General features: G+C 47.0%; 1 protein-coding gene across 6 annotated transcripts in view; it reads right to left on the bottom strand.

Moving 5' to 3' along the window:
* Nucleotides 1-25,777, bottom strand: part of Galnt18 (polypeptide N-acetylgalactosaminyltransferase 18) — a 331,708-nt gene that overhangs the window by 275,857 nt on the left and 30,074 nt on the right. The gene's annotated exons all lie outside the window — the stretch shown is intronic.

The following is a 25,777-nucleotide window of genomic DNA, read 5'->3' as shown; positions in this document are numbered from 1 at the left end:
GACTCTCTGAACAGCAGCCCTGCAGAGGCCCTTTCTGTACCTCTGCCCACAGCCACATGCAGTTAACTCCACGTTTGGAAGCTGAAAACCCACCTTTCTTCTCCAAATGCAGCACCAAGTTGTAGGGAAGACCAGGGGTCTGAGATCACGCAACTTACTAACATTCCTGCATCACCACTGCTAAGCCAGGAGACCTGGGGCAAGTTCCTTGTGCCTTCCAACGCTCAGTTTCGCAGTTTGCACAATGGGCATAATAACACCAACTTCACAGTACTGGATTCAATGAGCAGGCAAAAATCAGGTGTCTGGTAAAGATGGGTTCCTTCATTAATTCATCCCAAAGCACAGGCCAGAGGGAGGCTTTCCCAGAACAGCTGTATCACGGAACCATGCCCAAAGATCTGCCCCCAAGCTTTCTCGGGGTTGTGGGTGTGCTGCTGCTGCCAGAGACTCTCAGCATCAAGAGAGTGGGCAGCTGAGGGGCAGAACCCACCAGCTGGGAGCTGAGAACAGGACAAGAGAATGGATAGCAGCAGTTGCCACCCACCTTCCCATGTCACCTCACCACTAATGAACAGGAGGGCAGGCATCAGTGTACCTGTGTGTCCCCAGGAGAAAGTGGTGGCTCTCAGGGATGAAAGACGCACTCTAGTGACCTCATTTTAACTTGATTAGTTTTAGAAAGTCTCTATCCCTAAGTCAAGTCACCTTCTGAGGTACTGGGAGTGAAGACTCCAACATAAGTTTTTCTGAGGAACACAGTTCAACCTCTACCCTCACCCTAGATACTGGGCCTTCCAGTACACAGGATCGAGGGCTTCACAAGTTGACCCAGAAATACCATCACTGTTACCACCACCAAACCAGCCTTCACCCCCACCAACCCAGCGCAGCACCGTCCCAAAACTCTGCGATGGCTCCATGAAGCCTTCTGCAAATAGCAAAGCAAGTCATCACAGGAGCACACAATGTGTTCTTTATTAAAAATGCCACAGGGAAAAAAGGTTGGCATATATTTCTCCCAATATTAAATGCCTCACCTTTAATCCCCATTTTAATAATGGGCAACTCAAGGGTATAAGAGGACATTTATCCTAGGTCATACGCTGGAAAATAACAAAACGTAAATTTGAGCCCGTCTCTTGCAGGCCCAGGCTTTCCCCTCACATTACTTGCCTGGGACTTCACACAGTATCCCACACTGTCCTTGTGTTCAGAGATGGAGGGACTCTCTATGTGTCTCCTACAATTTGCCAACTTTTCCCTGTTTTCTCCTTCCCTGAAAGAAATATTCTCCCAGTCCAGGAGTTGGCCCCCACCTTACCCTACACAGAGCCTCAGGGAGTCAGAGAGCCACAGGCAGGGGACCTGCCCCACTAACCATGGAGGTCAAGCTATTCTTCTCAAGTCAGTGCTTCACCTAGCACCCCCCCTGCCTCTGGGGAACAATTCTCCTGGTGTGATGCCCACAGGGCAAACTTAAGCTCAGCTTGCAGTCTGTTCTTTTCCTAAGCTTTGCTCCAGTAGTCTACCCTTGGCAGCAGAACATGGGAGAGCTAGGAAGACAGGGTCAGCTGCCTTAACTGCAGAGCTCTGAAGACTGCTTCCAGAAAGCTGCCAGCCTCAAATCCAACCAGGAAGGGCCCCAAGTAGCTTTCAACTTGTGAGTTTGAACATCGCAAAGTTGGAGAAAGATTTAAATGCTCAGCTGTAACTGGTATTTCCGTCTTCTCTATGCAGAGGGGTCACTGCCTCATGTCATCTGACTATGCCCCATCCCCACACACACATGAGGAAACTGAGGCACAGGGGTTTCCCTGGCATGGGCCTGGGGCTGGAGGTCACAATGCTGGCAAGCAGGATTCACACCCAGGCCTTCCAATGCCAAGTCTAACACTCTTTCCACCCGGCCCTGCCCGCCCAACACCACACTTTTGTGGAAACTATTCTGAGAAATCAAAGCAGCTCTTTTCGATCCAGAACTATAAATATCCAGAGAGAGGGAGATGAGAAGAGAAAACAGACATCCTTTCCCAGGATTTGGGAGCAAATTTTTGCAAAGCTCCCAAAAGTATTTTGAGTTCTGAAAGGCAGAAACTGATGGTAAAGGGGAAAAAGAAGAAGAAGAAAAAGAAAAAGAAATAGAGAAAGAAAAAAAAAAAGCCAAGAGCAGAAGATTAAGGGCTGTGCTGATCAGAAACTGTGGCATCATAGTCTTGTACCAGTGCCCTAAAACCACAAGGATCACTGGCTGCTCAGTGCTAGTGAGGCACATACTTAATATGTGTTCGCTTGTTTAACTCCCTCGAGAACCTAATGAGGATGTGGGTTTCTGAAGTTAACCCCATGATATGGTTGGAGAAACTTGAACACGGAGAGGTGAAGAAACATGCCCAAGGCCACTGAGCTCGCAAGCCTTAACACCAGCATGTGCAGTCTCAAATCCCTGGTTAGTAACCACTTTGCCTATTGCCTCCAGCTGAACAGCCCACACCACCACATCCCAGGAGAGCAGGCATTTTCCTGGGAGCCTACGCTCCAGCGGCAACTCTAGCTGAGAAGCCAAGTTCAGCCCTGCAATCCCACATCCCCAGAAGGATCACAGGCAAGCGCCCAGAGAAGTGTAACTAGAGTAAATATCTAATAGCTCCGCCATCAGAGGTCCCTTGGGTCTTCCCTTCCATGTCTCCTTTCCTCTCCAAGGCCTTCCAGAGTCCCTCTGCCTTGTTTGGGAGTCTGGAAGAGCCAGTGGCCTCAAATGCAAGCCTGAAAGCTGTCAGCAATGCTCATCGCAGTGATGCAATACAGTCCCCGATTCCAGGACAAATTGGTGGCTAATCAGGTTGCTTGGAATTTGATGCCAATTCTTCTGTGAAAACTGTGCTAACCCAACCCACACTGCACATTTACCCAGGATGAACTTGGCCGACACTGACTCTAGTCTGCACTGACGTGGGCACTAACCACATGTGGCTATTTGGATTAAATCGGTTAATTAAAATTAAATAAGTCACAATAGCCACATTTTATGGGTTCATAAGTGGCATGTGCTCTGAGTACGGACTGAAACAGAAACAAGTCCAGGACATTTAGCTTGTCACAGAATGCTCCCTCTATTAGACAGCCCTGAACCAGATCCTAACCCCTTCTCCAGCAATGTATGAGACAAAAAGTTCCTTCAGAGGTTAAATTGAGGTGCCTTTTAAGGGAAAGGTACACTGCAGGGGACGGGGAGGGAGGCTTTGGAATCCCACAGCTCCAAGTCTGTACACCAGCCCTGATACTTCCTAACCACGAAACCTATTTCCTTGAACCTCAGTTTCCTGGTCTGGAGCAAAGAAGGTGGTGCCCTCTTTTCAGGTTCTATGAGGATGAAGTTGAGATGATGCTCAGCACACTCAACGTTCACTGCTACCTGCCACACAGTTGTGGCCAAAGCACCCAACTCTAAGCTACTGCCAATGACTACCATAGTCAGGAATGAAGCGGTGGAAGGTTGAAATGGGACTCCTGCTGGGGAGGCCAGATGGGGAGAAAGGACACTACAGTCCCATTGTCCTTCTTGCTCTCCTCCCTTAGTGGTTACTTCGATCTCTACATTGGATTGATCCACGGCCACATGCAAGTTGTCAACTGTGAGACTAAGTATGTCAATTTTAGGAACAGGAAGAAGAAGAGCTGTCGATCCCTAAGGTGGGCCTGGAATAGGAGAAAAGCTCTTGAGCCACTGAGGAATCCATCCATTCATCCAATAAATGATGACTGAGCCCTTCGGAACCTAATGTTAGATATAAGGTACATGAATGAGATCTGGTCTCTGCCCTCCAAGCCCCCACAAAACAGTGGTGAGGCTGACAGAAGATAAATCAATACACTAGTGTATGAGTTCAACATCAGAAAATCCAGTGGGTTTTAGAAGCCTGGACCACGAGATGGAAGGTAAAAGAGACTTGGGAATGGGTGGTTACAAAAGTTCAAGAGATTTCCTGGAGGTGATACTTGCACTGAATATCCAAGACAGGGCAAAGAGGTGTTTCAGGCAAAGGAAATCACAGGAATAAAGACATGGGGTATGCACATTCCATGTCACTACATCAAACAGCTCCACAGAGGAGGGATTTACAGGAACTGATGGGAGATGCAGAGGAAGTGAGTACAGCAAAAATTCTTAGAAGCAAAAGACTAGGGAGACCACTGTCATTTGTGTATAAATAATGTGCATAATAATAAGAGCATGCTACAGGGACACTGCTACATCGATGTTCATAGCAGCACAATTCACGATAGCAAGATTGTGGAATCAGCCTAGATGCCCTTCAATAGATGAATGGATAAAAAAAATGTGGCATTTATACACAATGGAGTATTACTCTGCATTAAAAAATGACAAAATCATAGAATTTGGAGGGAAATGGATGGCATTAGAGCAGATTATGCTAAGTGAAGCTAGCCAAGCCCTAAAAAACAAATGCCAAATGACCCCCTTGATATAAGGGGAGTAAACAAGGACAGGGTAGGGACGAAGAGCTTGAGAAGAAGATTTACATTAAACAGGGATGAGAGGTGGGAGGGAAAGGGAGTGAGAAGGGAAATCGCATGGAAATGGAAGGCGATCCTCAGGGTTATACAAAATGATATATAAGAGGAAAGGAGGGGTAAGACAAGATAATACAAATGGAAGAAATGATTTACAGTAGAAGGGGTAGAGAGAGAAAAGGGGAGGGGAGGGGAGGGGAGGGGAGGGGGGATAGTAGAGAATAGGACTGACAGCAGAATACATCAGACACTAGAAAGGCAATATGTCAATCAATGGAAGGGTAACTGATGTGATACAGCAATCTGTATATGGGGTAAAGTTGGGAGTTCATAACCCGCTTGAATCAAACTGTGAAATATGATGTATTAAGAACTATGTAATGTTTTGAACGACCAACAATAAAAAAAAAGAATGTGCATAAGTTAGGGATCATGTATTATTCATATTTAAAAATTTGAAACCTAGGCAAAAATATGACTCTTGTTTGGCTCCAGGATGACACAATGGTAATAGACAAGATACCAAAGTTTTTCTTAAAAGGGCAGGTGGCAAAACATTGGAGAGCTCACAAGACATTTTTCCTTCCCAACCACTCATATCTGCAGCTGTAATGCAAAAGCAGCCCCAGACCATGTATAAATGAATGAGTGTGGCTGTGTTCCAATAAAACTTTATTCATGAGAACAGGCAGCGAGCAGGATTTGGCCCTGCTACAAGAACATCCTTGGGACCAGCAGGCAAATATGAATAAGGATTGTAGATAAAAGTATTATATTGACTTAATTTTCCCCAGTGCTAGAAGGATATTGTGGTTACACAGGAGAATGTCTAAAGAGAGACATGCTGATGTATTTAGAGAGCATGTTTAGTGTTTCTCAAATGGTTCAGGGAGATAAGAAGTTTCCGTAGAGAGAGAGAGACAAGATAAATGTGACAAAATGCTAGCAATGGTGAGGTCTGGCCAAAGGACATCAGGTGTTCCTTGTACTACTCTTAGACCTTCTTTGTAACTTTAATATCTTCCGAAATAAAAAGCCTAGAGAAAAAAATGGAAATTTGAACAACTTCTGAGGAGCAAAAGGTCCACAAGAGCAGAACACTGTGAGCTCACTCCATGTTCTACCCCCTCTCACCTGTCCTGGCACCTGCTTGTCTTTTTCAGACCAGAAGGAAGAACACTTTTAATCAAATCTCTTATCTCTCTTCATTAGTTTTGCAATACTAGAGAAGTCTATTTGAATGCAAAAAAAAAAAAAAGGTGCAGATTCCTGGCTCCTTTTGAAATTCCTTTATATGAGAATTCCTGTTTCCACCCACAGACTAGTTTCTTTCTGAAGTGTGTCTAAGAGCAAGCAGCCATCAGAGCCATTAGCACTCCCCAGTGAGGAATTCCTGCTCCTCTTTAGCAAATGTGTCTGCTCAAAGGCCACCTGGAAGCCCACGGGTGATTTGTGTGAAGCTTTTCTGCTGAGCCAGGAGCCAATGACACTGTTAAAAACGTTGGCAGAATCACTTCTCCAAGTTACCCAGATCAAGATCTCCAATGATCCCACTGCGGAATGATTTCCTGATTCTTGACTTACTAGTAATCAATACCATGAAAAATACTAACACCTTCATTAAAGTGGACATCCATTGATTTCTATTGGGAAGGTGGAGTTGTCTGGAAGCCCAGTATCTGAAAGGGCTTCTGTTTTGATTTTTCATCTGTCAAAGCAGTACCGTAAAATACAAAACATGCAATTCCTGGAAAGGGTGATGGAAGAGACGTGAGGGCAATGACCACTTAGACCCCCACCCTCCCATTTTCCCTGAAAAGCATAGCCTAAGCTCAGCACCAGTCAGTGATGCTCTTTGGGCCTCTCTGGGCACCAAACCCAGCCAGCCCTGTGAGGAATGTCCATTGCTACCTCTGCAAGCCAACTCAGGCCCATATCCTCTTATAGGAAAGAGAAAGGAAAACAGAAATCTCCCATGAGGGTTATATGACATTGGCAGCCAGGCCTCTGAAAGACTTGGCATAGACTTTCTTAAGGTCTTCAAGAGTTAGGGCCCATAGATCTTTAAAGGTCATTCTATCTCCAAAAACTATGTCCTGTGAAAGTAAGCAGCCTGTATAACTTCCCCAAAACACCGTCTATTGTGGACTGCATTCATTGCAGTTACTCACCATGCTCTCCCTTGTTTTTAAGAGTATTGTACAACCTCCTTCCCTTTGCCATGTATTGCAGTTTGAATGTACCCCACAGGCCTGTGGTCCTCAGACCATTAGAGGTGTTGGAACCTTTAAGAGATAAGGTCTAGTGGAAGGAATCCAGGTAATTGGAGACATACCCTTAAAGAGGATATCAAACCCCAGACCCTTCCTTCCTCTCTTTTTTTGCTTCCCAGCTTCTCAGGAATTGAACAGAACTCCTTTACCACAAGCTCCCACCTAGAGATACTGTACTGCCACTGAACAACAAAGCCAAGTGACCATGAGCTGAAACCTCTGAAAACATAATCCAAAACACGTCTTTCCTCTTTATAAGTTGGTATCTTAGGTAAAGCTAACTAACACACCATGTGACTTACGAAGATCCCACTCCCAATGTCAGGCTCTGCCATGTAACTTATTCTGGCCAATGGAATGCAAGCAGACATGAAGTTTGCTAAGTCTGAACCAAAGTTTTAAATGTGACTGTGTAATCTGGCTCAGCCTCTTGCTCTTCTCAATTACAATAAAACATCAGGGAATGAGAAAACATATGAAGCAAAATCACAGCCAACACACAGCCCAGGCACAACACGAGGAAGAAAGAAACTTTTGCATCATAAGTCACTGAGAGTTGGGGGTTGCTTGTTATACAGCCAAACTTGGAGACAGCTGACTGATCAATCACCCTCCAACAAAGGAGGGGAAGGTAGCTATGGGGAGGGAGTCCACCAGCTCTTTGCACCTATACCCTACAGCTCCTATCCACCACTTCTCAAAGTCTAGGCCTCATTTCTTCCTCTACATGACTTGTTTTCCATTCATATATACCTGAGGATCCTTAAGGACAAAGTCTTCCCAGAAGCACCCTTAGTTTATGACTCATTCCTGCCAGTGACTATAGCCAGAAGAAGGAAAAAGTGGGGTTAATGTACCAGAGATCTCAGGGAAAAAAAAATCCTCTTCTGGAAAAACTTCACCCAGAGGAGCAATGGATACATACTGTTTAAGACAGAGCAAGATGTACAGGAGGGAGCACGAAGCTAAAGGTCTGGAGTCCTGGATTCTGATTTAGGCTAAGTCACGGGACCACAGGGCTCCCTTAAAGCATGAGTCTCTATGGATCTGAGTGACCTTGAGCAAGTCACTCTTCCTGTCTGAACTCATTAGTGATTTTCAAGCCCAGCTGAGTTCCTAAGAGAAGGCTTACTCAGCAGACAGCTGGGGGGAGAAGAAGCCACTGCCATGCATCCTCAGCCCGGCTTCAGCCAGATCAGTCTGTTTGGGTCTATTTGAACATACATTCCAGGTAAGATTCTGCTTGTCCAAACGTTCTATGATGAAACACAATTCAAAACCACTGACCAAGTGGTCTCTTAGGGCCTTTCCACACTGAGAACCAGGATGCCTGACTTCTTGTCTGTTCTGTGGCTGATGCTTTGTCCCCTCATCAAGAACCTACCCAGAGGTAAGCTTGCCGGTGAGAGCACCTGACAAGCCAGAATGCAACCAGGTAGCTTCACAATAGCTCGACAGAGAGTTATGAACAGCTGCCTCTAGTTCTCCAAGGTGTCAGGCTGAAGGGAGCGGTGGGAAGGGAAGGAAGGAGAGAGGGAGGGAGGGAGAGAGAAGGAAAGGGTGAGTTCAGGAAGGCCACTACGGAAGGGAGCTCAAGGTTTTAGCTTTCACTCAAGTTCTATCTTCTGCTTAAAGTGTCTGGGTATCACCCTGCTTGTCCCCACCCCAACATCCCAATCTGGAAAAGTGTTCTTTGGAATAAGAGTCACCCTCTTAGATCACCTCACATAGCCAAGATGCCTTAGAAACTATCTCAGGATGTGGAAAACATCGGTAGTCTCTTTGTTGGTCAAATTTCTCTCATTCTTCCTCTCTCTTTCTCGCTCTCTCTGTGAACTCTTCTAAGAAGCTTTCATCTCAGAGAGTATGCAGGCCAGGGGACTGAGAGCTTTTGGTTTCCCAAAACCACGTGTGGGGGACCCACATTCTAAGCACAGAAGAAAGAGACAGATCTTCACATTCAGGACTGCACTAGATTGGGGGCCACTTCCCATCGGCCCAGGCAAACTGTCCTTCCCGAAATGACTGAACAAAAAAATACCCAGTGTGATGAAAACCCACTCTTCCACCCAGCATTGCCCTTGAACTCCAGGGCAGAACCAGCACAACTGTGACCCACATTTAGTGGCTGATAAGTAGGCAAGCAGGGCAGAGATGAGAAGCGGGGATCGGAAAACAGGCCACAAGGCTGCTGGAGCAGCCAGAGAAGAGGATAAATTGAAACAGACAGAAGCTGGTCCATGGAGACGGGAAATGCTCAGGAAAGAGAGGAACTCTGGTTCAGGGAGATTGACACAAGAGGGACAGAAGTGGAGCAGGGCACTCAGGAAGCAAGGGGCTGCCTGATGGGAAATGCAGCTAGGACTCTTCCCAGCCGGGAAATCAGACACACAGGTCATTTCTTCTGAGAGCAGAGATATGAGCTCACTCAGCCAGGCTGGGGTCCCGGACTGCATCCAGAAGAGACAACCCCCTTCTGTGGATCATGTTTGCTCCAAAGAGCATCACCCTGGGCTGAACCCATGGCATGTATTCAATGTGCCAAACTGAGTCTACTATGGGCCACCCCAACATCCTCCTCATCTGTCGCTCTGCTTCCTTTCATATCCCCACTCCCTCTATCCACCACATCATGACCACAACAGCCTTTTAACCCCACAGGTCTATCTTTCCCCTGCCATCTTAGCCACACTGAGTGGCCTTGCACAGCCCAATCTGCTTCATCTCATTCCAGGGCAGCCCAGAAAGCCTTGCAGATCTCATACCTTCCCACGCCTCTAACCTCACCTGGCCCCTGCCCCTTGTTTTCAGGGTTTCTTGAGCTCATCAAGCTCTTCCTTCCCTTGGGGATTCCACCCTCTGCCTAGGAAGGTTTTTTTAACCCTGGATTCACCTAACCAGATCCTTCTTTGATTTCAGATCTTGGCTTACCAATCTCAGCACCTCCCTGACCACCCAGCTCAAGAAGGCTCTCCCTGCTGACTTCTGTTCCCCTCACCATGCTCCACTTTTCACCTTGGCTGTACTTCCTGTGATGTGTGTTGACCCGATTCACTATCGGGCCCCAGCCTGAGCCAAGTGTCCTGAGAAAGCTATCAATCCAGCACGTTGCCTGGGGCCCTCAGGGCTCAATGCACTGTTGCCACCTGGTTAAATGAATGAGTAATTCATCTGCCTCCAAGGGCTCACTCTCCAAACTTGCCCCAGGTCTTCCCTCTTACCAGTGGAGACACTAGTGGCAGGCACAGTTAACACTTGTTCAGTGCTTTCCATGTCACTCAACTTTCCCCGGATCATCTTGTTCAACCCTCACAGCAACCGAATGGAGTAAAAACTTGTTATTTCCATTTTGCAGCCAAAAGAATTAAGGCATAAAACTAAGTTAGTAGCTTGTCCAAGAGCTTACAGTTAGTAAGTGTCAAAGTCAGGATTCTATTCCAGGAAGACTGACCCTTGGTCCCAGTGCTTAGCCACCCCAATATGGCTACTGCCAGGGAGAGTCTCAAGATGTGTCTTTGCAGAATCAACTCCTGATTCCTTGTGGAGGAAGCAGGATGCCAATGAGTCTGCGGTGTGTTTTCTCAGCATGTGGAAATAGGTTGTTTGGTGATAAATCTAATACTTCAAAAAATCAATGCTGCCCTGAGTCTGGGCCCTGTGTTGCCAGAAGCCCCCAAGGTCTCTGTCCTCTAAACAACTAGGTCAAATCAAAGTGAAAGAAGCATCCAGTGAGTTCTGGGTTCTCCTGGTGAGAGGAGCTTCTCCCTGGCCACTGAGACACACCCTGTGGGGGCAGCTCTTGTAAAGGGAAAAGTTGGCTTTGGCAACCTCTTGTCAATTAGCCATGTCCAGGCCAAACATAATATCTTGACAAAGAACGATTCAATCCTGTTTAAATAGGCTTTCTCCACAGAGCCCATAATACGTAATGAGGTTATTTAATCCAGAAAGAAATCCAATGACCTGGAAAAAAGATTGGTGTGCATTAAAGTGACCATTTTTTTTTTCACTTGCATTTCCACAAGTTCCTATTTAACCTACCGATGACAGTATCTGCTTGGCTTCAGACTGTGAGAGTATTTGTTCAAATTCCAGAGTCCTGACCCTATCCCTCTGCCCTGGAATAGACACAAGAGCTGTGTGCCCAGCAATGCAGACCAAGGACTCCAACACTAACTGGGCATCAGAATCCCCTGGGAAGCACTTTAGAAACACAGATTTCCAGGCTCCACCCTGGAGATTCTGATTCAGTATATCTGTGGCAGGGCCCAGGAATCTATTTCCTCAGCTCCCCTGGTCTCCCCTGGCAGCAGGGCAGGCTTTTGCACACCACCCACCACGTGGGAATGGTTACCATGCAGGGTCTTGCAGGGATCCAGGCCCAGCCACTACTCAGAGGGATCCCTGACCGGGTAACAGCTGAAGCTTAGTTCCCTTCTCTAGAAAAGGGATACACAAATATTGCCCAGCTTGGAATAGAAACTCAGCAATGTGAACTTAGCACCTCTACAGTGCCCCCTGCCATGGCTGTGCACAGGTGAGATGCTGCTGGATTCAGCTTCTTGCACCATCCCTCACTGACAGCATCAGGAGGTGAAGGTCTATGCCAAGGACCAGCATGGGGGTTGGGGTGGGGGCTTGAATGTTCAACATGGCTGGCCAGTGCCCTTCTGAGGAGGACAAGGAACAGATGCCCTCATGTGACTCTCACCTTCCTGCCCTCTGTCAGGAGTGTGGAAGCATGCACCAGTTTCTGTCCTGAGGAAACAAGGAAAACATCAGTAAAGCTTACACTGGGAGCATCATTTGCCATTCTAACAGCTATGGCTAGAAGTTAAAGATTTTTAGAGGTCTTAATGTAACAGCCCTTGCATGTGCACATTGACCAGAGGGTGCTACCATTTAGTGAGCACATACTCTTTGCAAAACCCTTTCAAGATGTTTTCTCTTACAACCCTCATGGTAGCCCCACGGAGCAGGGCATTATCTTAGTCCATTTTCCAAGTAAGAAGCCCAGGTCTCAGAGAGACTGGAGATGGTACCCAACAAGCAAAGGACACTACATCGGAATTCACATTGGCCTAGCTCCAAAGCCCTGACCTTCCTGAGCCACAGCACCCTCCACAGAGCATGACAGGCAGTTTGGGCAAGACTGATGTCCTGAGACAGAGGCTCACATTTGACATGCATGTCCCTTCCTAAACAAAGCCTTCTATACAGCAGAAGAAGTGCCCTGTCCCATGCTGGGGCCATAGAATCCCCACCACTGATTATATGACAAGGTCCACCAGTATGTGAGTGACAGAGAGGTCACCTTTCTCAGTGGCTATCTGTGACATCAACTAGAAAAGAGCCTCCCCTTAGGAAAATTGACAGATGGGTCAGACCAAAAAACTGGGCTTCCATTTTTCAAATGAAAACACAGAAGGCAAATGACTTCTGACAGCTGAAATCGAAGCCCTGGCCCAGCTTGGACCAGAGAGCTGGTCAGATCTGCTCCCTCAAACAGGAAGATAGAGTGAGTGCTACAAACAATGGGTGAGCCATCCCTTTGGCCCCGACTTAAAGACTTAATTGGGATAGATAGCTTGGAACTTCTGTATAATTATGCCTTGTCTTAAAATTTTCAAAACATGAGATCCTCCCTCAATTCCTAACCACTTCCAAATTCCAATAAAGCCACATGATCTCCTATCTTCCAGGAGGAGGCCCCTGACCCAGATTCTAGCTTGATCTTTCAGGAATCCACATCATGTGGCCACCATGGATTCACATGAGGTTTCTTTAGATCCAGGGGTTGCCTTGTGTCATGAAAGTCTGCCCGTCAGCACCTGCCACTTTCCAAGATAGCCAAAAGGAAACCGAAGCTCTCTGGGCACATGCAGGGGCTGATGTCAAAAGGGAACCCCGGCCACAGGACAACCAGGAGAGCCACACAACACAGATGGAGCTAATTTAATATTTCTGCCAGCAAAGGAGTCATGTTAGGAGAGCAAGGACAGAGCAGAGGCATTAGTATAAATTACCCCACGTGCTCATAAAGGCTTGCTGCTCAACACTCCCAGGAGGCTAAAGAATTGTTTGCTCCAGCCTGGCAGCCCCAAAGAATGCAAATTAATAGCCATGATTTATCATGAGGTGTTTTTCACTGGCATTCTTGGCCCAGGTTTCTTTAAGTATTTGGGTTCATCTATCTCGCATGTGCCTGGTGGAATTACTGCTACTATTATGCAAAATGCATCATAAATCCAACATTTAAGAGAGGTTTATTTAAGTCTGTTTGGCGTCCAGGGTCCAAGCTCATTACTATGAATACAATTAATTCCTGGCAGGGTATCGGACAATCCAGAACGTCCATGAACCACCCGTGGTCACAGTTTCTGGAGGGACCTGTGAGGCACCTTCTCTCCACCCAGACCCACTTGCCATCCCAGGCTGCCATACCCGTGCCTAAGCTGTTCCTTTCTCCTGGCAAGCCCTTCCTACCCCACATATTTGTCTTCCAAAATCCTAAAGGACCTTCAGGTCCATCTCGAGGCTCACTCTACTGGAGCTCTTTGTGATCATCCAAGGCAAGATCCCCCTCTTGTCTCTCCAATCTATGAAGGTGAGGAGGCTACATGTGAGCTGCAAGACACTGAGCCCAATCCCTCCTTCTTCTGGAGCCTCAGTTTCCTCATCTGGTGAATGAGGAAAGTTCCTTAAAGTTCCTTTCAGATAGTAATTGGATTTAGTTCTCCTGCCTATCTCTTTTTGGTGGAGGCATACCACTAGTACCACAGGAAAAAAAAAAAAAAAGAGGTGAGGGGCTGGCTGAGAACAGACCTTCTTCCCTCCTCCAAAGAATATCTGTCGGCCACCACTGGTAGGGCATCGGGAGTGGGCTTTGTGTGGGCAGAGGCCAAAACTCAGACTCTAGCAGCTGTCAAGCTATTTTTCTGCCATCAGACCGTGAGACCATCATCTTGATGTCAGACCCCACAGCTGCTGTGTGCTGTGAGCTCAGTTTCCTTATCTGCAAAAGGGGTGATGGTTCTTACCTCGGGTCTCAGGCAGGGATTACATGAAACCATGTATGAGCTGGGCTCAGCAAGTGTCTGGCCTAAAGGGCCCAGTCACATTAGCCCTGATGCTGATCATCTTTCATTTGACACCTTCTGACCCTCGGGAACTCAGCAGACAAGCTAGAGAAGACCAATGTAGGAGCTACTGAACCATACATGGGCTGGGAAGATGCCCTCTCAATCTTCTCTGCCAACTCTCTGAACACTGCCTGCCACAGCAGGAGTTGAAGGCCACTGGGTTCAAGAAAAGGAGCTATTCACACTGCAAACCCGCAAAGTCCCTGCCCCTCCCAGTTTCTGTTTCCTATGGATAGTGTTAATGGTGAGGGGCCTGTGCCTACCTGTCCCCTCCAAACCAGGAGACCTAAATGAAGCCATAACAGCCAGGACTGGTGCTACTGAAGAGGCACAGCAGAGCTGGAGGGTGCAGGGATAGGACCTGGAGAAATGGAAGCCTTTATCTTAATGCCAAGGGGAGGCAGACAGTCCTAATCTTCTTCAGGAAGATCCTTGGTTTGGGAAGTGATTATACAGAAGACAACAGCCTGGGTGATGTTGGCATGACCATGGCTTTCAAGAAGAGGAAAACTACCCTACATAATGAGAAAAAAGAATGCAGATCCTCAGAGACATTTGGAAGGAAGAAAGCAACAGATAACTTAGAAGCAAGCCTCATCCTCAAGATGCGATCATTGTCTGACAGTTTGAGTCATCACTAAAGTGAAGGAGCTTCAATGCTTTCTATGGGACTGCCCAAGGGAAATGGTTTTCCTTCCTGCCGGCATTGACCTGGAGTAAAACAGTGACCACAGATGCACAGACCATGACCAGACAGGAGATTCTGCAATGTGCCCAGAATGTGCCAAATTCCTACGGAGACTGATGATGTCCTAGGCTATGGGACAAGGGATGGGGAAGAGTGGGCCAGGAGCCTGATGGGCAGCCATCGGGTTGGTACAAAGATCCAGGGAAGACTCTCCTGCAAGTCACAGGCTGGGAAGAGACAGGGACACATGTGGAGGAATGGAAAAGAATAACAAGGAAGAAAAAAATCAAACTCAATAAGCCAAATGATAAGCCAAGCTTTCTCCTTATAACTGCTCCCCCTAACACCCTTTTCAAGTGCCAGAAAGCTAGCCCAACGTTCAGCTTTCCTGTAGGTAGAAAGGACTTTAATTAAAAAGTAAATTGCAGCTTGAGTGCACCTGGTAATGTGTGCAATGGCCTTGAGCCAATTAAGAAGAGGTTTCCCTTTTATCCTTTCCTTCACCAGGATGGATTTATTGCTTGGGCTTTTAAAGAAAGAAGAAAGGGAAGACGCAAAAAGCTTCAAGGCTTGTCATAAGAGACCCCTCCTCCTGGAGTCGGCAGGTGAGGGGATGTCAGGGCTGGGTGTCGCAGGCAGGCCTGGGTCTCCTGCGTGCAGGACAAATGGGCCAGCTGCTGCCTTTCCTGCAGGACTCCTGCTGCCTCAGCAAGGGCCATGGTGGGGAGAAAAAAGGGAAACACAATCCCAATCAACCTTTCCTTAGCAACTGTTCCCGAAAACCTGCCTTCTGATGCTTTGTCTTCTCAGAAATTAAAAGGGCTATATTGGAAGCAGAGAACTTGAACAACTGGCTCCCTGGAGAGCCAAAAGGGATGGGATGGCCTCTCTTGGCCCCCAGCCTCAGGAAGGAAGGAAGGAAGGAAGGAAGGAAGGAAGGAAGGGCAGCGCTGCTGGACAGTTAGCACAGGAACAAGGCCACTTCCAGGGCTGTACCCAGCCAGGAGGGAAGCTTGAGTTTCCTGGCCAGCAGCAACCCAGCAGACATGCCAGGCTGGCTGGGAACTGGCCATGGGCACATACCACTCCAGTTGGGGGAAATGTGAGTCTGGGCATTTGTTTGGCCAAGTGGTGCTGATGGCAGAAGAAGCATCCTTTCCTGCTGCCATGGCATGAAGCCCATTCTTGGGAGTCTGCTTTGGCCACCCTGGTCTTCTCGCAGCTGGCTCAAATGAGTGCTGAGTGAAGGCCCAGCTGTCACCATCTGTATTAGTCTATTTTTCATTACTATAATGAAATACCTGAGGCTGGGTATCTATACATAAAATAGCCTTATTTAGTTCACAATTTTGAAAGCTGAAAGTATAAACAGCAAAGCGCCAGCTCTGGTTAAAAGCCCTCTTAGCTACTTCACCTCATGGTGGATGGCATGATGGTGGTTGTGTGTGCAAGAGGGAGAAATCACATGGCCAAACAGGAAGCCAGAGAGCAACCTGGGAGGGGCCAGAAAAGACCATCAATAGGCCCTACTCCTTAAAGGTCCCACCACCACAACCAAAGGACCAAACCTTCAACATGAACCCTCAAGGGACATGCTCAAACCACATCCAAACCACAGTACTGTCACTCTAATTTTGAGCATAGCTTAGAAGTAACAAGGCTACTTGTCTGGGCTATCTGGCTGGCTCACTTTAAATAGCAATTGCTAAGTTTTTTTATGTACTATATATTCAAATAAACTATGTGGACTGCATTATATAATACAGACAGAGCAGAGCTACCTTGGCTGAAGTGGGGCTGAGTGTGAGTCTATCTGTACCCTGACTCATCAGGACCCCAGCTCTGGAACACTGCCAAGGTGGTGCTGGCAGGCATGAAGATCAGACCAGGGCTTCAGAACTGACATCAGGGACTCCATGTGTGGAGAGGCAGCAAGAAAGCAGGTATGATTAAGATCAATTGATAATCTGCCCCTTTCTAAATCAACCATTAAGCCATTCCTATGTGCTCAGAATCCATGCCAATAAGTGATTTTATAAATCGATGCATGATCCCTGGAGCGCACCAGAGCTAATGTTCACATTTCAACCCGGTTTCAGTGAAGAGGGCATGCTGGGAGCACTGGGGGAGCAGGGTGCAGAACACGGCTTCAGTGCCCTAGGTCTGCGCCACTCTCCAGCTGGGCTTTGGCTCAGTGACCTCACCTGAAAAATGGTTTCACAGGACCCGAGAACTCCACAAAGATGCTCCCCAAACCCTCAGAGTGGTGAAAGCAGGGCCAGATGGAGGGCATTTAATGATGGAAAGTTCTGGATCACTCAACTTCATCCAAAAGGGAAAGCAAGAGCGAGACTGAAGACAGAGAAAGACAAAGAGATGGGTTTCTCCACGAAACAGAGGCTGCCACTGAACAATGAAATTCACCCTTGCCTGTTGCCAACCCACTATGAGACCTACAGCACATCACACTCTATGTTCAGGTCCAGATTTTCCACTCTGTCCCCAAGACAAGACCTCTCTGTGAAAGGATGAGCAAGTGGCACTGCCCTTGATCCCCAGGGCTAAGGAAGGTGCCCACCCACTCCTTCCTCTTCTCCACCCTCAGGCCTAGTCCTGGTTCTTCCTCACCAAAGGCTTTCATGCAACTCTTCCCAAGATAAAACCTCAGAATGTTCCAGACTTTCTGGTATGTATGAGCCTCTGCCCACCTGTTCCCTCCACTTGGAATCCCTCCCTTTCTGCTATTGAACTCTGACTCGTTTTTTAAGTTCAACTGCCTCCAGTTCTAGAGCCAAGTAGTTCAGCCAGTAGGGCTACAGATTAATGAGGCCTCCACACAGGAGTAAGATTCAAAATATTTCATAACTGGAATAGATGGGCACTGCCCAAGCAGAACACCCAGCCAATCTGAACAGATGCTGGCCAAGACGGCCCATATGGCCATACTAGCAGGTTCCATGACCCTCAGCCCTGCCTCCACACAGCATTTTCGGATAGCAGGGCTTTCTTGCTCTCTCCTGGTCTCAGCAGGGGTCTGGGTGAACCATTCTTTACCTGTCAGTAAGCATCTCCTAGGACAGCTCTATACCTACAGGAGCAGGGCTATGTCCCCCTTCCCTGGACTGGGCAACCACATTGTGACTTCTGTGACCTCTGTCTTCCTCCAGCACAAGGGCACCATGTAAAAGGACATGGAGGATTATGTTATCTCCCCAGCGCCACCCAGAAGCCTGCTTGCAGCTTCCTACAGCCTCAGAGAGGGAGACTGTGCTGCATGTGTTTGGTCTGTTGTGGTGTCCCAAGAGACACCGACTTGCTGAGCCCCAGCTGTGGCAGCTGGAGAGACCTCATCTTTCTAAGTTGATCAAAGACAAGACAGAAGCGCCCGGGGGAGCCTGGGGGGGGGGGCTGGGGTGGGAGTGCAGGGCTGGGGTGGGGCTGGTGTTGGTGAGGATAAACTCAACACAAAGGGGGAACCCAGGGCAAGGCACAGGTCTCAGAATCGCCAAGTAGCACTGACTATGACCAAAGTGACAGATCCATTTTCATAGGGGTTACAAATAGACCCCAAAACCCACCAGGTGCTGGGTGCATGTAATTCTTCCCTTCCGGGGCTGCTGGCCAGGATTTTCTGCTTTCCTCACCCACCTGTAATAACTGCTGACCTTCCTGCTATTTTGGAGCTGGACACTGATCCAAGCAGGGACAGGGGCAGCAAAACCCCGGCTGACCTCCCTACCCACCTGCCTGCCCTCTCCCCACACAGACACTGGACCCTCTGCAGGCCTTGGCCACATGCTAAGTCACAGCAAGGCTGAGAAAGCGTGCAGCTTGATACTGACTTAACAGGAGCTACTGTCGGGGTGTTTGGTCCCACCTGGCTGGGCTTGTGGATGAAGCTGAAAGTCTCTCCATCCAGGGCCCTTCAAAAGAGGGCATGTGGCTGTTTCCTGTTTAGTGGGACAGAGCATCCAAGCTGGTGCAGGGCCAGTGCTCATTCTCAAAGGGGCTTCAACCCCCTACCACCAGCCCCTAACCCCAGACTGCAAGTGTCCCTCGTTTGGACTAACATTATTGTCCCACCTTCATTCGGTGCATATTTGCTGGAAGCCTGGCAAATGTCAGGCATCCAGGTAGATGAGCTACCGAGATGAACAGAACAAGATGAGCTACTATAAATGCCCCCATGACATTTATAGCCTACTGGAGGGGAAAGACAGCAAGAATATAGACAGAACGAGTTGTCTCAGTGGTTCTATGTCTACCAAAAAAAAAAAAAAAAAAAAAAAAACGAGCAGAGGCCTAGGAAGCAGTGCAGGGGGCAGAAAAAGCCCCCCTGGGGAGGTGCTCTCCCAGCCCAGGGTTGAATGAGGCGAGCAGGAGCTGCGCAAGGGACTGGGCATTCTGGCAGAGGAAGTAGTGGGGCAAAGGTCCCGAGGCGGGAACAAAGCTGATGTTTGAGGGACAGCACAAGGCCCATGCAGCAGAGCCAGAGCAGAGGCTGAGGAGAAAGGCAGAGAGAGAGGGTCAGGCAGACGGGCAGGGCCAGAAGGCAAAGGGCCTTTGTAGGGCTGTGTGACTGGTCCCCATTGTCACTGCCCTTCCTGTCAGGGGGTTACACTTCCCTCCATTTGCCTGATGCTTCAGAGCTACGGAGTGGGGAATTCCAGGCCCCACCCCACAGAGAGTGGCCACCCCACGGTTTGGACCAGCTGAACCTGAGCAGAAGTGAAGTGTGCGATTCTGAGGCTAGGCTTTAAGAGCCATTGTGAGGTTCAGCCATTGTTCTCCTTCCTTCTAATAACAGGCATAAACAAGAGTTGTTCCCTCACCAGGATCCTCCGCTAAGTCACATGAAGAGGGCTGACATTCTGTGTGAACTAGAAACTCAGTCTCAGGGGTCGCTATGGTCTGTATTTAGAGCGTCCCCGAAAGGCCATATGTCAAAGCCTTGATCAGTAGCTGGTGGCACTACTGGGAGGTGGTGGAACCCTTACGAGATGGGACCTAGTAGAAGAAATTGAGGCCACTGGAGATGTGCCCTTGCAGGGAACATAGGGCCCCTGGCCCTTTCCTCTCTGTGTTTCCCAGTGACCATAAGGTAAGCAGTTCCACTCCATGTTCCCCACCGTGACGTTCTGCTTCACTACAGGCCCAAAATCAACCATGGACTAAAACCACCAAAACTATGAGCCAAAATAAATGATTCTTCCTTATAAGCTGATTATCTCAGGTATTTTTTTCACAGTGACCAAAAACTAACACAGGGTCAAAAGCCTTTGAGAGGTCATTACAGTCCAACCCAGCAGAAACTAATACAGCCTTGCAGGCCTTGGAAAAGGCAATAACTTATCCTTCTTATGATGAATCACCATCACAGGGCTTTGAGAAGAGTGCTCTGTTGGGACGGCAGTTTTAAAGACTACTCTCGTGCTGAACGGAGGATTGAGTCCCATCACTCACCATCTCCCACTCTCCCTCAGACACACAGCACATCTCTGAGGGTGTGTCCACCATGGGTCTACAGAGAGGATGGTCTAAGCACCCCTGATCCATCTTAGTATCCCCTACCTTATTTCACATCCCAGACCGAGAGGCACTGTCCTCCCCTGAGGTCCTGCCCACACACACAGGAAGGATGCTCATGTTTTTCTGAGGGAGCTGCAAGAGTTAGCAAAAAATCTGGTGCTTTCCTGCTTTGTTATGAAAAGCAGCTCTCAATTTGTCACCATAAGGAGAAAGTTTCTTCAGAGCAGTACAGAAGTGGTCTCCCCATTAAGTTGCTGATTAAAAAACCAATTCCACCTTATTCCCCCATTTCTCCCAGGGCCATCTCTCAGTTTCTCTCTCATGGTCCTTTTGGTCATTCTAGATGCTAATTCATCATATGCACATCTCATATCTATTCTAGATGGTGACTACTTGATAATATTAGTGTCCTCCAGAGTGCTTTACACAGTGTTTGGTTCATGTTGGTGCTCAATTAGCATATTTTCGATGAATGGACAAAAGCATACCATGGGAATCCATAAGTGAAAATAAAATCCACAAGTAAAAATAAGGGTAAAAAAGTTCCCAGCTCTGTTTCTGGCTTAAAAGTACACGAAAGCTGTGTTTAATCAATAAATGAAAAAAGGTTGTAGCCACTACATTCCTCTCCACCTGGAATCAGCAAAGGACACATTTACATCTCATTCCCCAAAGACAGAACATCAAAAGACCTGAGGTTCCAGAATATGTCATGTATTCTAATGCAGACCTTCAGAAGACAGCTTACCAAGATACTTCTCAAAGCCCCGACCACATGAGTGACCAGGGGAAAATGCCAAAAGCTCCTTTTTAAATAAAAGCAAAAACCAAACTGAAGATTTATAGCATGATCAACCAGCAGAGGTTGAATTCATAAAAATGTGCCAGGCATTCTCTGGGCTGGGAAGGAGAGACGAAAGTTGTCAAAAGGATAGCCCCATCTGCAAGAAGCACATGATCCCAAACCCAATGTGGGACCCCCATGAATGAACCGTGGTCTTGGGCAAATCTGCAGCTCCCACAAGGTGACCGCACAAGGTCACACTTGACAAAACAGAGCTGAGACAAATTCTCATGAGGACATCAGAATTCAGCATGGAGTGGCATCCTGAGCTGGGCCAGCTAGAGACTGTTCTAGGCGTTGAAGACAAAAGAGGTCATGCAGAGGGAAGCAAAAATGGGAAGTAGGAGAAGTGGCCCCCTGGGGCTACAGGGGACTTGTTTCCAAATGACAGGACAAGTGGGCCAGAGGCAATAACAGTGAAGCAAACTGTCCTGCCAGCAGTTGGGGACAGGAAACTCAAGGATCAACATTGATCTATGCCAGGAAAGGCTTGCAAGTCATGTCCAGGAAGGAGAGAGGGTCACAAACAAGATGACAGCTTGTATTTTAGAGTCTTAGCAAAGAAAATCCAGGAGCCCTGGAGCCATCAAGTTTCCAGTAGATGGAAAGCTCATGGGAAGTGACCCAGGAGGCACGGGGTCCTGTTCCCCAGTGCTTTTCACTGGCCACATTTTCACCAGCAAAGATGTGGGCTGAGCTCAGAGGAGCATGTCTGAACATGTGGGGACAGAAAGGAAAGCCCTCTGTAGAGCCCTCGTGGAGAGCAGTTTGCCCCTTGAGATTCCTAGGCAGTGTGGAATGTAAATAACCAGAGCCAATGGGCCACCGTGTCATTAGTTAGCACCGCCTGCACACGTGCACATATGCACGGGACGTGCCTCTACAGCCTCAAGCACGACAGGTGTCTCAAAAAACAAAATAAATAAAAGTGTTTGAGTTTCAACCCCAAGTAGCCACTTTTCATGGAACACGATTGTCACTTGACAGGACAACTGGCAGATCAAAATTATTCAGAGCTGGAAATTTGGCAGGCTCTTCTCAAAGGCTTGTCACTTCAAGGAAAAGAACTGATAGCATTATTCTCTAAGACAAAATTCAAGGTCTTCAAGCAAAAATTAGAATTTTGGAAAACTTACATCCACCACCAGGAGACTGGCAGCTTCCCAATACTTAAGAGACTGCTGATGATATCAGTGGTAACATTAATAAAAGTGATTATTGATAACCCATGATAAAATGTGTCCACACTTAGAAGATCTGCATTACTCTGTGCACCTACCTTTTTCAAATGAACACTGCAATCTGTTTCAAAATCACGCTTGGGTAAAAGACACAAGCATCAAAGTGTAAGACACTTTGGATTTTAAGGTAAAGTTTATTGATAAGTCTTCAGAGTCTATATTGCAACGAGGCTTTAAAAACACACCATTTGTCCAGTTGAGGCATAGCATCAAATAATAGTATTCAAAATTATCTGAAAATGCTATTTAAATACTTCTTTTTCCATTTACATATGAATGTGAAGAAGAATGTGATTCACATACTTTAATATGTAGAATGATATTCCACATATCAAGACAAATGGAATGCAGAATCAAGTACAGCACTAGAACTTTCTTCTGTCAAGCCAGGCATTGGAGATTTGTGAAGTTTTATGTAATATAGTGCCACTCTTCTCAATAAAATATTTCTGTGTTTTGAAAACTGCTATAGATTGAACGTTCATGCTCCCTGCCCCCCGCCTTAGAATCCATATTTTGAAATCTTAATGCCAACTGTGATGCTGTTGGGGTGCAGGGCCTTCAGCAGATGGCTAGGTCATGAGGGTGGAGCCCTCATGAATGAGATTAGTGCCTTTGTAGAAGCCACCCAGGAAAGCTCCACGCAAAGACAAAGTAGGAAGACACCTGTCTATGAACCAGGAACCAGGCCTTCAACACACACCAAAGTCGCCACTACCTTGGTCTTGGACTTCCCAGACTCAGAATTGTGTAAAGTAAATTTCTGTTGCTTATAAACCACCCCATCAATGATGTTTCCTTATAGTAGCCCAAACAAACTAAAACTGGTACTAGAGGAGTCTGTAGTTCTTCATAAAAGATGTCAATTGTGTTCATTTATGTAATTGGGTTTATTATTGCCATTGTTAAATAACATAAGAAATAGTTAATTTGACATTTTCTCAGAATAAACTTCTATTATGGTAAATACTGATAGATGCAAGTTACATCAACAAAAACTCTCTGGGGTCTTCAATTATTTCTTAGAGTATAAGGAGTCCTAAGACCAAAACATTTGAGAATGTCTAGTTTGAACTACTGTGAGAACCTAGGCAATTCCATCTGTTCAAGAGCCAACATCCATTTGTCTTCCTTCAAGTCCCAGTGATGAGATCTTCCCTGTTAATAAGGAGAAGCCACCAGGAATATTTTTGGTTGAGCCATAAATAGTCAGAGCAAGGTTGATTAAATAATTTTTTTCAGGTTTGTTATTTAGCTGGTGTGTGCTGTTTCAGTGATACCATTTATTAATAATACTAAAATAATGTCTTCCATTTGGTAAGAATTTGCTCTCTCAAATCACATGAGATACGCACCCCCACTATCATGGACCCTCCTGCAGCAACCCAGCCTCCCCCAAAAGCCAGCAACTAAACAGTTCATGGCTGACACAGCAAGGGCTACCCAGCACCCTGCTCTGGCACTAGATGGCCTGTTCTGATTGGCCACTTCCAAACACCAGCAGTTGTTCATCTTTTTAATTATCAATCTTCGGTTGGCTCACTCTATCAAGGATGAGAAAACCTGGAGGCAATTTGCGACAGAAGGGGCTCCAGAGGGACAAACATTGGCCAGAAACACCATGTCTTAGTCTATTTTCTGTTGCTAATAACACAATAGGACAGACCAGTCACATTTTAAAGAAAAGAGGTTTATTTAGCACACAAGTTTGCAAGCTAAAACTGCAAGATCAGGGGACCCCACTTTTGGGGTCTCTGCTAACAGAATCCCAAGGCAGGGCAGGGTATCACATGGTGAGAGACAGGGAGCACATTTGCATGAGGGTGTGTGTGAGGAGGTGTCCTCTGGTCTCCCCCTCTTCTTATAAAGAGTACATGCCCCCAGTATTCACTCATGGGACTCCACCCTGATGACCTTATCTAATCCTAATCACTTCTTGAAGCTCCATCCCTAAACCCTTCAGTCCAACTGTTTCCACATTCTTAGTAGCTCACAATGAGATTCCACTCCAGCATGAGGTTTGAAGGAGAAAAGCCATATTCAAATATAGCACACCATGATGCCAAGTACCTATGCCAGGTAATCTAGTTCCATCAGCAAAGCAGCCTTCTTCTGAGCAATGTCACATGTCAAATGAAAGCTGCAAAAGATGGCTGTGGGGCCCTGAGCAGATGGAGGAGGGACACCCTGGGGCTCAGCACAGCCTTCCAACAGGAGCTCCACTGTCAGTTTTGCAAGACCACCCACAGCCGGTCAGGGAGGATCCCCAAAATGGGAGAAATTGAGGCTGATGTTTTAACATCTTTTGCCCTCACTGGTGCTGATTCAGAAGTTATATTCTACTGGACCAAGCATGAACCTTAAAGTCAACCTATTGCGAGGAAAATCCATGGGCAACGTGTGTTTCCCTTCACTTTCCCTACTAGGTGCTCACAGTGAAAGAGGAGAGGAAGTCCCCACCACCACCTGACCCTACACTACCAATTCATGGTCCTCTATTGTGATCTCAAGGAATAATATGAATCCACCACACATCAACCTGAAGGAAAAAGAAGGAAAGAGGGAGAAAGCCTTTCTACCAATTGATGAAGAGTGGCATGCACCCATCAAATAATTACAGAGAAGGCGTTTTGTAAAATGACATGGAGTTTTCTAATTTCGACACCTTTAAGCATGCAGGTCCTTCTGCTAGAGGTTCCTAAGCCTTTCCTCAATATTTCGCAGTTGAAATCCAAATCATCTTTCAGTTCAAATATTTCTTTCTCCATGAAAATGTCTCCAAATCTGCACATACATCTGCTCAGCTACAAGTAAGTCACCCATTGTCCACCTCCCATGACACGTTCCTGTCCTTTTCTCAGCATTCGTCACATTTCACTTTGATGACAGCTGTCCACATCTTCACCCCTATGCTGGACTACACGTGAGAACTACATCTTTCCCTCCACCTCACTCTGGTCACTTAGCATAGAATCTCGCATGAGTGAACACCTTTCAAATGTCTGTTCACTAAACCAATGGAAGTATGGAAAGGAAGGGAAGGGAAGGAGGGAGGGAGGAAAGAAAAAGAGAAGTTAGGCCTTGATTCCTGAGTTGATTCACTTGTTGCTATGAATCATCTCCCTGGACCAGATCCATGCTGGACTCAGCAATATCCTTTCTTCCTTATCATTCAGCATCCTGATCACCATCCTTGCTTCTCCAAAATCTGGTGGATTAAAACTCAGGGATGCCATAAGCAAGAAGAACTGACTTGGTTCTTAGAAATAATGAGGTGCCGCAAGAAATCAAACATGTTAAAAAAGTGGGTGAGAAAGACATTTACTTTTGACAAAGGAGCATGCTGCCAGAACTGGCTAGCAAGCGCACACTGGGCAGGCAGTCCTCCTGTTTACATACCTAAGGCAGCGCTGCCCTTCTTGATTCGAGGACTCAGGTGTACAGTCTACATGATTGAGCAATTTTAAAATTGGGGTGGGCAAAAGGCAAGGGCTACAATTGGATCCAATTAAGGCTTAATATTA

This window comes from Ictidomys tridecemlineatus, chromosome 4 (genome assembly GCF_052094955.1).
Source record: "Ictidomys tridecemlineatus isolate mIctTri1 chromosome 4, mIctTri1.hap1, whole genome shotgun sequence".
Classification (NCBI taxonomy): Eukaryota; Metazoa; Chordata; class Mammalia; order Rodentia; family Sciuridae; genus Ictidomys; species Ictidomys tridecemlineatus.
This window is presented reverse-complemented; position numbering and strand designations above follow the sequence as displayed.